General features: G+C 38.5%; 1 long non-coding RNA gene across 1 annotated transcript in view; it reads right to left on the bottom strand.

The window, feature by feature from the left end:
- Positions 1–11,811, bottom strand: part of LOC308435102 — a 29,989-nt gene extending 18,178 nt beyond the window's left edge. The window contains exons 1-2 of the long non-coding RNA XR_013975496.1: positions 11,687–11,811; positions 3,098–3,271 (exon numbers count right to left, since the gene is read on the bottom strand). This is a non-coding gene — a long non-coding RNA (uncharacterized lncRNA). The remainder of the gene's footprint in view (positions 1–3,097; positions 3,272–11,686) is intronic.
- Between the last annotated feature and the right edge of the window lie 3,909 nt (positions 11,812–15,720).

Raw genomic sequence — 15,720 nt, 5'->3', positions numbered from 1 at the left:
GAAACTACATCATCATTTCTCCCTGTTCTCAGGTCTTTGGTTATACTATTAATCAGCTCCCACACCCATGAGTACGTGAACAGCACAAATTCACCTCAGTGAATTACAAAAACAAAATGGAAAGGAACAGGAGATGAGGTAATATGAGTGGATCTGGGATGAATCAGGATGAGGATATGATAGATAGATAGACAGACAGACAGACAGACAGACAGATAGATACTGTGTCTGTGTGTATGTGTCTGTGTGTGAGTGTGTGTGTGTGTGTGTGTGTGTGTGTGTGTGTGTGTGAAGTTCTCAAAGAGTAAATAAAAATATATGAAAGATTAAGTAGATCATCGGCTCTCTTCATTGTCAAGTCCCTACACTTGAAGTGAAACTGCATTTCTGGTTCTTAAAAAGTTGGCATCTTAAAAGCTACATTCATAAAGGCTCCCCAACAAAGCTACCCAAGCATGAGCTGAACAAGGATGACACCAATAGACACACCAAAGTGAACAAGAAAAAGCCTACAATGTCTCAAGCCTAAACCAAGAGCTACAGGGAACTAAGGACCACTAGAGAGGGAGAAGTGGTCTTCCTGGGAAGCACACACTGACTAGTTACATTCAAGCAGCATTATACGGATTGAGCAGGTTATACTTAGGAGTGTGTGTGTGTGTGTGTGTGTGTGTGTGTGTGTGTGTGTGTGTACCATAAATGTGAAAGAGAACAAGGAGGGGTATAGGGGAGAATTTGGAACAAGGAGAAGGAAGAGACACATGTCGTAATTATATTCTCAAAAAAAAGTTGGCAACTTCAGACCTTAGGACTCTTTAGATTTCACATAATTTTTAGAATAAATCTCTATATATTTAAATCTTCTATTGGCTGTAAACTTTAACTGAATGCATGGGTAAATTAATAGTTTTTCTTATATCTAAAATATATCAAAGAAATTAAGTTATGAAGCTAAAGAAATAATATTATTAACAGAAATTAACTGTATTATATCTAACTATAAACAATATACTCAACACATTTAAATAAGCTATTCTATTTATTTTTCATAATCCCATCCAGTTGTTATTTTTACAATCTCCACTTTACAGTAAGCATACAGGAGGTAGGTCCCTGTCTCATATCCTATTATCTTGAATTATTTTTCACAAATAGAAGCAGCTCTAATATTTATGTTCTTTTGAATCAATCACCTAATCAATTAACCAGCAAGAACATACTGAGCTTGATCTCCTTAACCCTGTGTGACTTTCTGTAAGCAAAACAAGCCACCGATGATGAACACAGATAACTTCCTGATTTCAGAAAACACAGGGTCAAAAACTCAGAACATATAATAGTTTTGGCCAACCCTTCCACTTATCAGTTTTGTAACTCACAATTCCCAATAGAAAAAAAAAATCATATGAGGTAAATAGCTGCTAATTACAACCAACTATAAATTTTTAAAAATCAGCTTGATTAAGCATTTTAAATCACGTGGACCTTTTCACAAGTATGGACTCATCAGCAACGTAGGAGCTGTGTTTTACTCTAAAGTATAAAAAGTCTATCCACAGAACAAATGTGTTCACAAAACAAAATTCCTCCCACAACCACGGCTACCGTGATTAAGGGTCAACAGTTTCTTTTTTTTTTTTTTTTTTTTTTTTTTGTAAATGTTCAGATAATAAATAATTCAGGCTTGTGGTTCTTATCGCATTAATTTCTGCTCCTGTCACATGAAAACAGACATGGACTGGTAAATGAACTGAGAGTGGGATATTATACACACACAGAGGGGGGAGGGAAGGAAGGAGGAAGGGAGGGAGGGAGGGAGGGAGGGACAGAAACAGAGAGAAGGAGGGAGAAAGAGAAAGACACACAGAGAGAGACACACACACACAGAGAGAAAGTGACACAGAGAGAGAAAGAGAGAGGGGGCGGGGAGGGAGGGAGACTAGACTAGTCATAATCTGAGTTGTAGTTTGTCTGAGGCCCCATATCTAGAAGTATAGGAACCATATGGCCAGATCAGAAAAACAAGCAGGGTGAGAGTCTTCATTCTGATGCAAACTATGTGTTGATGAATTCTAATGGTGATAACTTGGAGTGATGAATACGTTGAGAAAAGGTAGAGGTGGCAGATGATACCAGACTTTATCATCTACTTAACTCATCTTCATTCATTAAGAAGATTTTGTCTTCTACTTAATCCCTAACTAAATGAATTCATCCAAAAACAGCAACAAATACTTCATGACCAAACTTTCAAGTTTACTGATCCCCACTGAGTTTTAAATCCTAGAAACCAGAATCCAGAGTTGAAGCTAAATTCTAAGGGAATCAAACACCACCAGGACTGATTTCTCAGAAGCAACTTTCACCACCTACATGGTTCCCAGGGAACTATATACTCCACCCACAAGCCATAACTAAACTGCTTTTTTAAAAATTAGTTTTCTGGGTTACTATAACAAAGTATCATACACTGGACTGTATACATGACAGAAATGTATTGTTTCCAGTTCCTGGGGAGAGATGTTTGAGAAGAAAATGACTCCTGAGGAATGTGAGGGATGATCTTACAGGCCTCTGACCCAGCTCCTGGTAGTTTGCTGGCCTTAGTCTGCATTCCTTTGTTTGTAGGTGCATCATGCTCTCTCTGTCTCCACGTTAACATGACATTCTTCTCCGTGTACTGTTCTGTTTCTGCACCCAAATATCTTATTTTTACAAAGACATCAATCTTAGTGGATTAGGACCCACTTGAATAAAATCATCAAATTAATAATATACAAAAAAGTAAGGTCACATTCACAAATAGGACTCAAAAATTCAAAATCATGTAGAAATACGCAGTTTTTATGAGTTTTTAACTCATAACATTTCTAAGGCTCCCAAGCAAGGCTGATAAGAGACTTTCTGGGGATTTTTAGAAAGACAATTGAGATATCTCTGCCAGATAACTAATGTGGTGCTATATTAATCTCAAGAGCACTTAGTAAACATGATTTTGCCATGTATAGAAATTCCAGCTGCAGTAATAAGAAAGTTAATATACATAAGAGATGAAATATTTTTAAATTGCTAAAACATACAGAAAGCAAAACATCACCTGTGGATGTGACAGCATCTGAGTCACCAGCTCCAGATGTTTCACGGAAGAGCCTCCAGCTGCTGTGCCCATCCCAAGGTTTCCTTACATCTCAGTGTTCTTCCAAATTTTTGACATTAATATGAATATTTTTGCTTCTTTTGGTCTTCAATTATTTGTCCTCCATTGTATTCACTTAGGAGAATGCATACATGATGTGATTATTAGGAATTCTTCATACTGTTAAATTTTATTATAGAAATATATACCACCAAACAAAGGATAGTAAGCTACCCAACAGGCTATTAAATAATAAATGTTCTGGTCTACAGGAAATAAAAAATCATCCAGAAACTTTAGGAATGCTAATAATAAAAACAAAATCATCAGTTGGGACTTTGATGTTTGGATAGAGGTTGCCCTGCATTTAGACTTCTACAGGAGAAGCTTACTTTTTTCACGAGAGAGAGTTAGGTAACCATTCTCTGTTGGATGTACCTTGTCTTTTCATAGACTTGATACATACTTCTTTATATATTTGGCAAGTGTCTATGATCTTGAGTGATGTAAAGAACCAGTAAAACAGGAATTCTAGGGGATCATTATTTACTCAGAGTGTAAAAGCTAAAAGGGAAAATATCCATCTCAAGGGCAGTAAAAACCAAAGGCTAATCAGAAAGTGGTGGCCACTAACAATTTTACACAAGCTCTGCCTGATGGAGCATGAAAACTGGGAAAAGGCAAGTTTATTCCCTTAAGTCTCCATGAATCATTGAGAGTTCTGGTCAACCCCATTATCATTGTATATTTCTTGGCAACAGTACAATGATACTGCAGCCTGCTATTCATGTTTACCAATGTCATTGACCAACCAAAGGTGAATGGTACTAGCAACATTAATACCAATGGTTACCAACCCCACATCAGATAGAAGCCTAATATCCAAGGTATACAAAGAACTCAAGAAGCTAGACACCAGAGAATCAAACAACCCTATTTTAAAAATGGGGTACAGAGCTAAACAAAAGGTTCTGAATTGGGGAATATCGAATGACTGAGAAGCATCTAAGGAAGCGCTCGACATCATTAGCCATCAAGGAAATGCAGATCAAAAAAACCCTGAGATTTCACCTCACACCAGTCAGATTGGCCAAGATCAAAAATTCAGATGACAACAGATGCTGGCGAGGATGTGGAGAAAGAGGAACACTTCTAGACTGTTGGTGGGGTTGTAAACTGGTACAATCACTCTGGAAATCAGTCTGGTGGTTCCTCAGAAAATTGGACATAGTACTACCTGAAGACCCAGTTAATTCTACTTCTGGTCATATACCCCAGAGAAGCTCCAACATACAACAAAGACACATATGTACCACAATGTTCATAGCAGCCCTATTTATAATAGCCAGAAGCAGGAAAGAACCCAGATGTCCTTCATTAGATGAATGGATACAAAAATTGTGGTATATTTACACAATGGAGTATTACTCAGCTATCAGAAACAATGACTTTATGAAATTCTTAAGAAAATGGATGTATCTAAAGAATATCATCCTGAGTGAGATAACCCAGTCACAAAAGAACAGACATAGCATGCAGTTACTGATAATTGGATACTGACCCCAGAAAGTTCTGAACACCCCAGAAACAACTCACAGACTATATGAAGTTCAAGAAAAAAAGAAATGAAAAACCATTATGCTTAATCTTTACACACCAAGAAAACTTTGACTATTTCCAGGTTACATCTTGTTTTACATGTACTTTATGCTCATTGTAACTAGTAAGATCTTAATGCACACTATCAAACCTTTAAAAAAAAAACCAAGCACTGACAAAAATGTATTTGTATACTTTTGTGCAAAAATGCTTAAAATCTGTACATTTATCTTTGTTTTTTAAAATAAAGTTGTTCAATTAAAAAAAAAAAAGAGTCTCAAAACTTTTAGTGTCGTCACCATAAAAAGCATCAGGGGAAAAATGAAATGCACATACCATATGGTAATTAAAACTAGTCTGGAAGTGTATACAAAACTACTTCCCAGGAATGTTCCAAATTATTTCAGAGAATATATTAAGATTTTTACAGCCTACACAAAAGACAAAATTAAAAATGGACTAGTCCTGTTTGTGGCTCTTATTATAACCTGACTTTCTTTTCTGTTTTGACTCAGCCCAAAAAAAGGACATTCATTCTTTTGAGATGCTCTCTCTATGAAACCTGGGCTATCCTTTGCTTCAGCATCCCCAGTGCTAACATTAGAAAGCTATGACAACATTCTTAGCTAAAACTTAATATTTTGAAAGAACAGTGAGGACAACTTTTATGCATTTTCAATTATTTTCTACTATTTGTAGTTTTATATTTCCCTTATAGTTATATTGTGATTAACTATATCGAAATTACTTTTACTATCTATGAAGAATTTTATTTCAAAAGTCTCTAAGGAGAAATTTGAAAAGCACTAGTAGACAGAGTAACAGCAAAAAAAAAAAAAAGAAAGAAAAGAAAAGAAAAAAAAGAAAAGAAACAAAACAAAACAGAATAATCACTAGGTGTAAAGTGAATTTCTAGCCCAGGGAGGCTGAGAAACGAGGGGCACTCCAGGTTCCTGGGCTACAGAGTAAGATCCTGTATCAGAAAACAAAACTAAAAAGGAAAAAAAAATCTCTTGAAAAAATGAGCTATGTGGTACAGCTCTGTTATCAGCTCTTAGGACATGGAGGCAGGAGGCTCAGGGGTAGTTCAAGGTCACCTTCTGCTATATATTGAGTTGATGGCTAGCCTAGGGTACAGATGACCTTGACCGTTAGGGCTGGGGGACGTAAAGGAATTGGAACCCACCACCTCTGCCTATGTAGGTATTCAGCTCAGGCAGAGGCAAAAATCACTGAACTTTCCCTCTATGATGTGTGGACCCGACAGGTCTACAAGAGGCTCTGGCAAAGATTTAAAAATCCTCAGAGCCTGCTTTATTTCCTGTCAGCTGTGCCAGTCCTGTTCAACACCAACTCTTTCTTGACACCCGGGTGTTGGAGCAGCGAATTTCATTATTCTTAAACTTCAATCATGGTTTGTAAAGTTTTGTCTGAATATACGTTTCAAAGACTAAAAACGAGGCATGAGAAACTCTTCAGTGACAAATTTTGGTATTTGTTGTTGTTGTCTTACATTTGTTGTTGTTTTCTTTTGTTTATTTTGTCTCTTTCTTCTTTGGTGCTGGAATCTGAACCCAAGGCATTGTACAAATTAAGCAATAGTTCTACCACTGGGTACCATCCCCAGCCCCTTTAAATAAAACTAGAAAACTTTCTTGAGGCAGATTCTCAATATGTAACCACATTAACCTTAAACCCAAGGTCTTTCTGCCTCAGTGTCCTGAAGGCCAGAATTAGACATGTACCAGCAGGCTAAGCTCTTGTATGAACTTCAAAACACTATAAGTAAGTTCTCATAAATTATAGTAAAAAATCTAAATCATAAATCCATTAAATATCTTTGAGTATAATAAAATAGTAAGTTTTCTGTTCTAAATGTTATTTTTCACTATTAAATAAAATATCATGTAGCTAGAATTCATTTTAATTACTCTTAATATTACATTCAGATTAGTAAACTGCTTATTTTTACTTACATAAGAGTATTTACAGCATGCTATGATATTTAATGCTGAAAATTAGATTTTACTAACAGGCAGCCTTTAATTATTTTAAATGTGGAACCACCTTTAAAAATTATTTGATGTAGGCCTTAACATCCAGCATAGAGTCACGAAATTTTAGCTTCAAAAGGACCTCTATAAAGCCGGTGTCACCGATTTCAATGAGTTTTGTTGTTTAAATACATGCTTCACTTTGCATTGCCTTATTACATAGAAAAATAATGTTTACAAACAATTAAGCTTATAAAACTCTTGGTTAACATTAAATAAGTTTATAAAGTATCCTCAAACATTTACTCTTCTAAATCTCATCTGCTCCGTATGACATGCTCTGTGTTAAGCCTCAGTAGGATTATAGGAATTAAGTTAATATCTTTTACTTGGAAAAACAAGGCAGACATAGGGACAAGTGCATCTCTGAGAAAGGGCTCATCTCCCTCAGCTCTTTTCCTTCCCAAGCCTTGAAACTCACTGGCAAGCAATGCCACGGGCTGTACCAATGGAGACCTTCTCCTATCCTTCCGCACTGCTGCGTTCTCTAAGTTTTGTGCAGAGAATCTGATTGAAAATTTAATCAGCTAACAAAAGTCCACCTTTCAGTGTAAAACTATATCATGTTCTATAGCATTGCTATTATTATTTTGAGTTATAAACTATTTAGAAATAACTGCTAGGAGATTGTTTGGAAGTTGTGGGATTTTTTTTAAAGACTGTTTTGTAAACATGTTACACTGAGGGACAAAAACTCTTTCTTTAAACAATAAAGTGAATGCATCAGGGAGATGGTTCAACAGGCAAAGATGACTGTCACCAAATCTGACCAGCTGGATGTGACCTTCTGACCTCCACACATACGTACATATACTGACTTACACACACACACACACACACACACACACACACACACACACTTTAGATCATTGCCAAGGTTCACTTTGTAAATTTTAATTTTTTCACATTTATTGGTGTATGTGTTTGTGTGTGTGTGTGTGTGTGTTGTGTGTGTGTGTGTGTGAGAGAGAGAGAGAGAGAGAGAGAGAATCTGCTTGTCTAGTTGTTGTTTGTTTGTTTGTTTTTAATACGGTCTTACCATGTAGCTCAGGCTAGCCTGGAGCTTATGTAATCCTGGGCTGGCCTCAAATTTGTAATCATCTTGTCTCAGCCTCCCCAGTTCTGGTTTACAGTGTGTTCCACTACACCCAGTTGTTTGTCATTGTTACCATAGAAACTAGATGACTGGAGCGTTAAGTAGACACCTTCTCGAAGTTCCTCCCCCTCATTTCCATAACCCTGCAGTGTGACTTTGTACATAACAATGAGTATCACAACCTGCTTCTGCGAAACCTGCCTCCAAAAATGTGGTAAGACACCACCAAGAAAAAAAAAAAGAAAAAGCAAGAGCTCTCTATTTTTCAGCTTTAGAAAAAGAAAGGGTGTGGCTGGCAGAATGATGCCTTTTTAAAAAAAACCAGAGTGCAGCTGGGAAACTGAGTTACCAGAGGAAAGAACTGTGACATCTTTAAAAATGCATTTTTTTTCCTAAAACTGTTCTTTATTTTTTCTGATGTGAAGAGCTGAGCCGGGATAGTGTATGTCATAACTAAAAGTTGCTTCCAACTTTCTTAAGTCCTTGTTCTACCAAGAAAAGCCAGCAGGACAATTCTTCTAGAAGAGAAAATATAGGAACTGGTCCCTTAGAAGAGATAGACTGGAGAGTGGGAAACTCGGAGAAAATATTCAAACATATACTTAGTGACTTTGAAGGGAAAAATAAAAAAGATCAGGAAATGGGAGGAGTAGGGGCAAAAAGAAGAGAAAACTGTGCTAAAGGGGTTGCGCTGGTTTAATTCTTTTATTCTTCTCCTAAAAACACTTTAAAAAAAAGAAAGAAAGAAAACAGAAAGAAAGAAAACTAAGTTATGGAAACTGTCTCCACCCCAAAATTACAGAATTGAAACTCACTGTCACCGGAGTCACAGAGCTGCTTCACAGTGACATGCCCTGACTTCCACTGCTGGACCCTGGCATTGCCTGAACCATTACAGCCCCTGCATCTAACTCCATTGCTTGCTTCCTGCATCTTCTACCAATGCAGAGCTCCAGGAGTGTACGATCCCAGCACACCAGAAACAAGGAGAGATAGCGGGGATTTGGTACCCATCCTTGGTACAACAAACCCAGGTTAAAAATCCTCTCTGGATACTGATGCTCTAGGTTCAAGAAACACTCCACAGAATATGTTAATCTAAGATGAGAAAAGATGACCTCAAGATGAAGACTCTTGAAGTTCCCCTTTGATGGACTGTTGAGGCCCCCAGCACAGGATCATAACCTGACACTCAGCTGTGTGCTATTACTGCCCACAACACTGAAAAGACTTTAACCTAAATCTAATTCTGAAGAAGCAATCAGACAAACAGAATTTAGGACTCTCTATGACAAGTGACCTGGGCTTTTCAAAAACAGTATTCTTTTTTAAAATGGAAAATAGTTCTATTCAAAGAGATGGAAGATACTGTACTCAAATATCACACAGGATTCTAGATCAGTAGCTACAAAGAAAAAAAAATATAGCTAAAAATGATATTTTGTGCCAGTCCCACATTTTAAATATAGATGGCATATGAGATAATAGGTTTTAAAATGATTATTAGGTGTCTTGTATGTGAGATTTATTTGGTAGGCTAATAGCCTAATTCTTAAAAAATATAGGTTAAATATGCTTGGATATGACAGAATGCTTGCAAGTTACTTTCAAATAGGCCATCAAAAACATGTATGATTTTCTGTATGTGTGTGTGTGTGTGTGTGTGTGTGTGTAAATGATATAAATCAAATCTGCCAAAATAACAATTAGTGAAATACAAAAAAAGAGATATATAAGTGTTCAGATATACTATTAAACATTTTTTTAGAGTTTTTAAATGTTGTAAATAAAGAGTTGAGTGACAAGGAGCTATTGGGAAGTTCTTGGCTTGTAAGTCAGAGAATCTGAACAGTTTGACACTTAGCACCACCTCCTTCCCTCAGAGCACACAAAGGGTAACCTCACCGACTTGCTCAACAAAACTGTTTAGAAGATGAATAATGATATTTTGGCTAGGGAGTCTTTGTGAACTACAAAATCCTCCCGGGGTCTCAGCTGTGGGCAGGAACTAGGAAACTCAGTAGCCTCTAACTGCAATTTAACATCTCCTTTGACTACGAAGGTAGGCGTGGGCTAGTGTGCCATGCATCTCCGGTGCAAGAAGAGCTCAATAGTTCTGGCTCTATTGTTACTGCAGTTAGTTTTCTTCACCTGGATAAAGTACAGTCACAAAGAGCATGAATCAGCAACAGAGCCACTGATACTCCCCTATCTTTTTTCCCTTCTACATCTCAAAGACACGCCCTACTCTGACCCAATACTGCAGAGATACTTTCTCACTGACTCATGCTTTCCATGGCCCTCACTTGTGCAACTTACATAAACACATCATGATAACAAAACTAACGCAGAATGTTCCACACTCAACTCTCAATCACCACAGCCACAAAGCAGTTCACCAGGTGCCTTACAACACGGTGGCATGCCAAAATCTCTGACACCCAGGACAAGACTTTGGCTGCATCCTTGATTCCTCTTTTCTATTAGCTACCTCTGGTCATTTAGAAAGAAATGTCGTTGGCTCTTTTAGTATGTATGTGTTTGTGTATGTGTACATGTTCTGACTATTTCTCACCATGTCTACCTCCACTACTCAAACACAAGCTATTTCCACCTCTCAGGGAAGATCAATACACCCTTCCAGAAGGCCTTCCTGCCTCCCCTCTTCTCTTCCTACTTAATTATATGCCCTCTACGTATAATTATCCTTTTAAGAAATGCCACGGTATCCTTTTCTCTAGTTCATATCTTGTAATGATTCCCATTTTTCTTCAGAGTAAAAGTCAAAGTCCTAAAATGATCTTAAGACTATGTATCTGCATATGTGATAAGTACAAACGACTTCCCCTTACCCCTGTGACCTCAACTCCCGTCTCTGCTTTGCATGCTGTTCCAGCCACACTCACTTCCTTATAGTCCCCTGAGCACGCCAACGTGTTCTCACTTTAGGGCTTTAAACTAGTGATTCCCACTGCTTTAAAATGCTTCCCTCAGAAGGCTACACTCATCATCTCTCTGCCTCTGGGCAATCCTTATGCATGTTCTGGCAAGCCTCTTAAGAACCAAATACTAACCGACTTGCTATTCCTAATCTCCCTTATTCCTTTCTATTTTCCTCTGTAGTACTTGTCATCTTCCAAAATATAAGCAAAGTATATGTTGTCTATCACTAGATTAGATGTGTGCTACATGATAGTTCATATGCTTCAAAAAATGATTTCTTTGTTTTTGTTACTGCATGTTGTTTTGAGGCAGGGTATTGCTTGCCCATACTAGACTCTATCTCACTGTGTAACTAGGGAAGACCTTGAATTCCTGACCCTCTTCACTGCTGTGATTACTGATTTCCATCCAGTACTGCCATAGTTGGCTTCACTGATAGTTAATCGTGTTGGTTTCTAATGTATATGTACTAGCACACAAAGGGTGTACGGTAAACCCATATAGTAGCATACAACTTTAATCCCAACAAGAGGCTAAGGAAAGATCACGACCTTGAAGTCAGCCTGGGGTACATGGCAAGATCTTGTCTTAGCAGCACCATAATGAAATATAGTATCTGAATCACGTTTACAGTGTCTGAACAATCGGCAGCATTGTTCCGAGACAGCCAACATGTGTTTAGTATCTGAATCTGGACTTCAGCAGTATGTATCAAACATTCATGTTGTGTAAGCATCAGCACCATCCCTCTGCTTTCCTTCTTGCAGAACTGAAACCATCGACATTAACGATTTCCCCATTCTCATGTCTTCACATTTCGTAAGAACCTAGAAGCGTTTCTGCCACACGGATGCTTACCATGGTTTTTTGTTGTTGTTGTTGATTAAGTGAATAAAATACTTCACGCAGAACTTCAGAGGTCATCCATCTCTATGGGGAATATTTTTCAGATTCTAGGTCAAAGTCTTCCAGCTTTATCTAGATTATGCCCCCTTGCTGCCATCAGAAGCACACTGTGTGAAGCATCTGTAGCATTTATATTATTTCAAGTATTGGCTTGCATCTCTGTGGTCTCCATTATCACAAACAGGTCATCTTAAGTATAGCACACCTTTGCTAAGATCCCAGAAAATGAATAAATGACAATATCAGGATTATGAGATTTGGCTTCCCCTTGACCCACAAGTCTTAGTACTTACTCCATTTTTCCAAGCCAGCCAACATATGTTAAGGCTGAGGTACTCTGAATAGGAAGAGAATGGGTAGAAATGCATAAAACTATTGCTTTAGTGTTATAAAAATCAAAGCTTAGTATTCTTAATATCCTTAATATATCAATATTATATATACATACAAATGTATGTAGGTGTGTGTGTGTGTGTGTGTGTTGAGACCCAGTGATGGAGAAGATCCTGGAAGTACAAAAGAAACAATTCAAAATACTCACTCACTTTGAAAACGAAGTATAGAATGACAGGTTCCCAGGAGACTGAGCTGCTGGTGAGACTGCTGCTTTCCTTGAGGGAAATATTGAGGTGGAAAACTTGGGAGACCACAATTGTCACTCTCCCACCCCACCTAAAGCAGAAGAAGGTCACGGTGTCTAGAGTCCATCCTGGGAAGCCTATTATTAGCAGCGAGGAAGCAAACGTTTTAGGAAGACATATGAGTGTGTCAGTCAAATTTACTTGCATGCAGCTGGTAGGAAAGGTTCCAGAATCTCTGGCAGACGTGCCTGTAGACCAGGGGGCAGGATAACACTGGGATCCGGAAACAAAGCTGCAAGCAGCAGTGAGAAAGAAACCCTTCCTCTCCTCTGTAAGAGTAGAGGGGTGGCAGCTGCAGGGGAAGGTGCCCCAGAGCCAACTGGGTAGAGACCCAGCAGAGACGAGCAACAGCTGCTACAGCCAGCAAGTGGAAGGGTTTAGGGGCTTGCACAGGTCAGTTTATAATTAGACCCTTGAAGCTCTTCTTTCCCTGCTCCTTGTGCTACGGTTTTGTTCCAAGGAAAGAGGTACAATTCGATCAACTCAGATGAATTATTTCTTCTTTGGATTTGTCAGCTACAAAATGGGTCACAGAAGGCCCTAACTCCTACGTTTCTGTATTCCAAAATTTCACTGAAGCTGAATTTTTCTCAAACTGGTAGCTAAACAGCCCCATAACCTTAGATCTGAAAAGTTGGAACTAGCTTCTAATAGCTGTTCAACAAAAAGAGATGGCCCCCTTTATAACCCGGACCCTTGTTCCTCTATTTTTAAAGCCCTCTATGCTGGCACCTAGATGAAAATCTGTAGCATTTTAGAGGACGAAGAAGTAGGAGATTGTATGGTGATAAAATAATAATAACAACAAATCCATATCTAAAACCTTGTCTACTCTCTTATGCCCCTTAACTTGCCATGAGGCAAATACACAAGCAGTTTACAAGAAAATTCCTCCTGCATCTTTCTTAGACTAGCCAGGCCTGTGGGAGAAGGAAGCCAGATGCATGAACAATGTAAAGCCAGGAGCATCCTTAGCACACGTTACGGAATATTTTTTAATGATGTTCAACCAGTTACTGTAGCACACATTTGTAATCCTAAGAATGTGAAGGTAGAGCAGGGAGGATCAGGAAGTGAATGTCAGTCCCGAGTGAATGTGAAATTTGAGGCTAGAATAGGGTACATGAGACCTTGTCCCAAGTAAGTATGGGGTTTGGGAGAGGGATCAGTCAATAAAGTATTTGCTGCTCAACCATAAGAACCTTAGGTCAGCCTTCCCAGACCACACGTGATAGAGCAAGGCACAGTGTTGCACATTTGTAATGTGAGTGCTGAGGACACAGAGACAGGAGGATTCCTGGACTTGCTGATTAGTCAGTCTAATCCACCTGGCAAGTTCCAGGTCAGTAATACCATGACAGACATACACTGTCTCAAAAACAAGGTAGATGCTGTCTGAAGAGTAATGCCTTGGTTGACTTGTCCTCTTTGTGCATAAACACCGACGTGCACCCATCCACACATGAACATTCACACACACATGAACACACACATGTGCACACACACATTCAGTTTTACTCAATTATTAAATCCTATGTTATATTCCCTCCAGAGCCTTGGAGTCTGAAGAATTCCTAAATTCTTATAGTCCAAAAGAAGTATTGAGAAAGAAAATAATACATAGAGGAAAGATATTGCCAAGATTTGGGTAGTCTGGTGTAAAGACAAGGGGAAGGCTCTAAACTGAGGGTGTAGGAAACGTTCTTGGCCAATTGTAGACATTTTCATTAACTTAACAAGTTATCATATAAGTACCAAAGGAATCTCGATTCTGGTTGTCATCTGAAGTTATTCTTATTTCTTTTTGTTTAAAGGTTCTTGGTTTTGTAGTGTCACAGGATGAGCGACAGTCTAAATCAGAGAAGGAAAAACTTTCTGTGCAGAGCCAGGTAGTAAATATGTTACACTTTGCAAGGCAGATGGTTTCTGTCACAACTGACCAACTTTCCTGTTCTTGTACAGAAACAGTCATAAGTGATATAAACATGAACATGTATGCCTGTGTCCCAATAAAACTTTATTTCCAAAACAGGCCCCAGCTGGGTTTTTCCACTATCCACAGTTTGTCAACATTTGGTCTAAGACCATGACAGAAACTTCACTTCCTTTTGATTGATCTAAGCAGAGGTAGGTGACCTAGTTCTACAGAGCAAGAAGGGAAATTCTGCTAGGAGGTTTCTGATAAAGATTCTATTTGATGATAAAAGAAAAGGAGCTATAAGAGGAGGTTGTTTTATTGCCCCCCCCCCCTGCTTCCTTTCTGTTTTGGATACTTGTTCAAGGACATCCAGCTTGAAGGGGTGGTAGTCATCTCGGCCTTTGAGACATTACGTTGGAAGACAAAAACTAATGCACTGAGGGAAAGGAAGGCAATATGAAAAGATCCAGGATCTGCTCAGTACTGACTCACTACACGTCTACCTATCTCTGGGTTTCTTAAGAAAACAGTAACAATCCTGGTGGCTGAGTCACGGCTGCTCTGGTTTTGTTCCTTGAAGAGAAAAGCAAGGATATGCCTATCTGGCATAGCCACAAAAGGCCTGGTATGTGAATGAAGTGATTGTAACATGAGCATTAAAGCTTTCTGCAAGATTTGAATTGTTTTCTGCCATATGATTGGGATGTGAACTCTTGACTAAGGAACACAAAGACTAGGAACAACATGTACAGGATCTCCATTGTCAATGCTAGAGAAGCTTTTCTGATTACACTACCATTGGCTATGGGCACTGTGGAGGAGTCACCATGCCTGTAAAAGCAATTACTTTCACATGTGAGATAACATGAGGTGTATATGTACAAGGAAGGTACAAAATAATGATGGACTAGGCTTGGACCTGGCCAATCACAGCCCACTTTTATCTAATAAAATGATATGTAAATGCTTTTATACCCATGTTCTTAAATACAGTATGGTCCAGTTATTGACTGTTTTGCTTTCTGCAGTTATGGTCGCTGGCCTCTGTAGGATGGAAAGAAGTGGAAACTGCCAGAAGTGAGCAGTTCATAAGTGTTAAAGTCCTTGCCGTTCTGATTAATATAATGGGATCCTACACCATCCTAGCCATCGTTCCCAGAACACAAATAATGCTGTCTGCCTCTTAGTCACTTAGTGCTCTCAGTTATCAAAGAATAGCCACACAGTCACACTATTGTTGTGATTGCCTTTTGGTATTTTTCCTTCCTCTGTAAGTCACTGTATTTTTAAATGTCTTACTGTGCTTAACTTATAAATTAAATTTTATCAAGGGTATGAATATATAGGAAATCTCTTTCTCTCTCTCTCTCTCTCTCTCTCTCTCTCTCTCTCTCTCTCTCTCTCTCTCTCTCTCTGTGTGTGTGTGT

The sequence above is a fragment of the Micromys minutus genome (assembly GCF_963924665.1).
Source record: "Micromys minutus genome assembly, chromosome: 22".
Taxonomy (NCBI): domain Eukaryota; kingdom Metazoa; phylum Chordata; class Mammalia; order Rodentia; family Muridae; genus Micromys; species Micromys minutus.
This window is presented reverse-complemented; position numbering and strand designations above follow the sequence as displayed.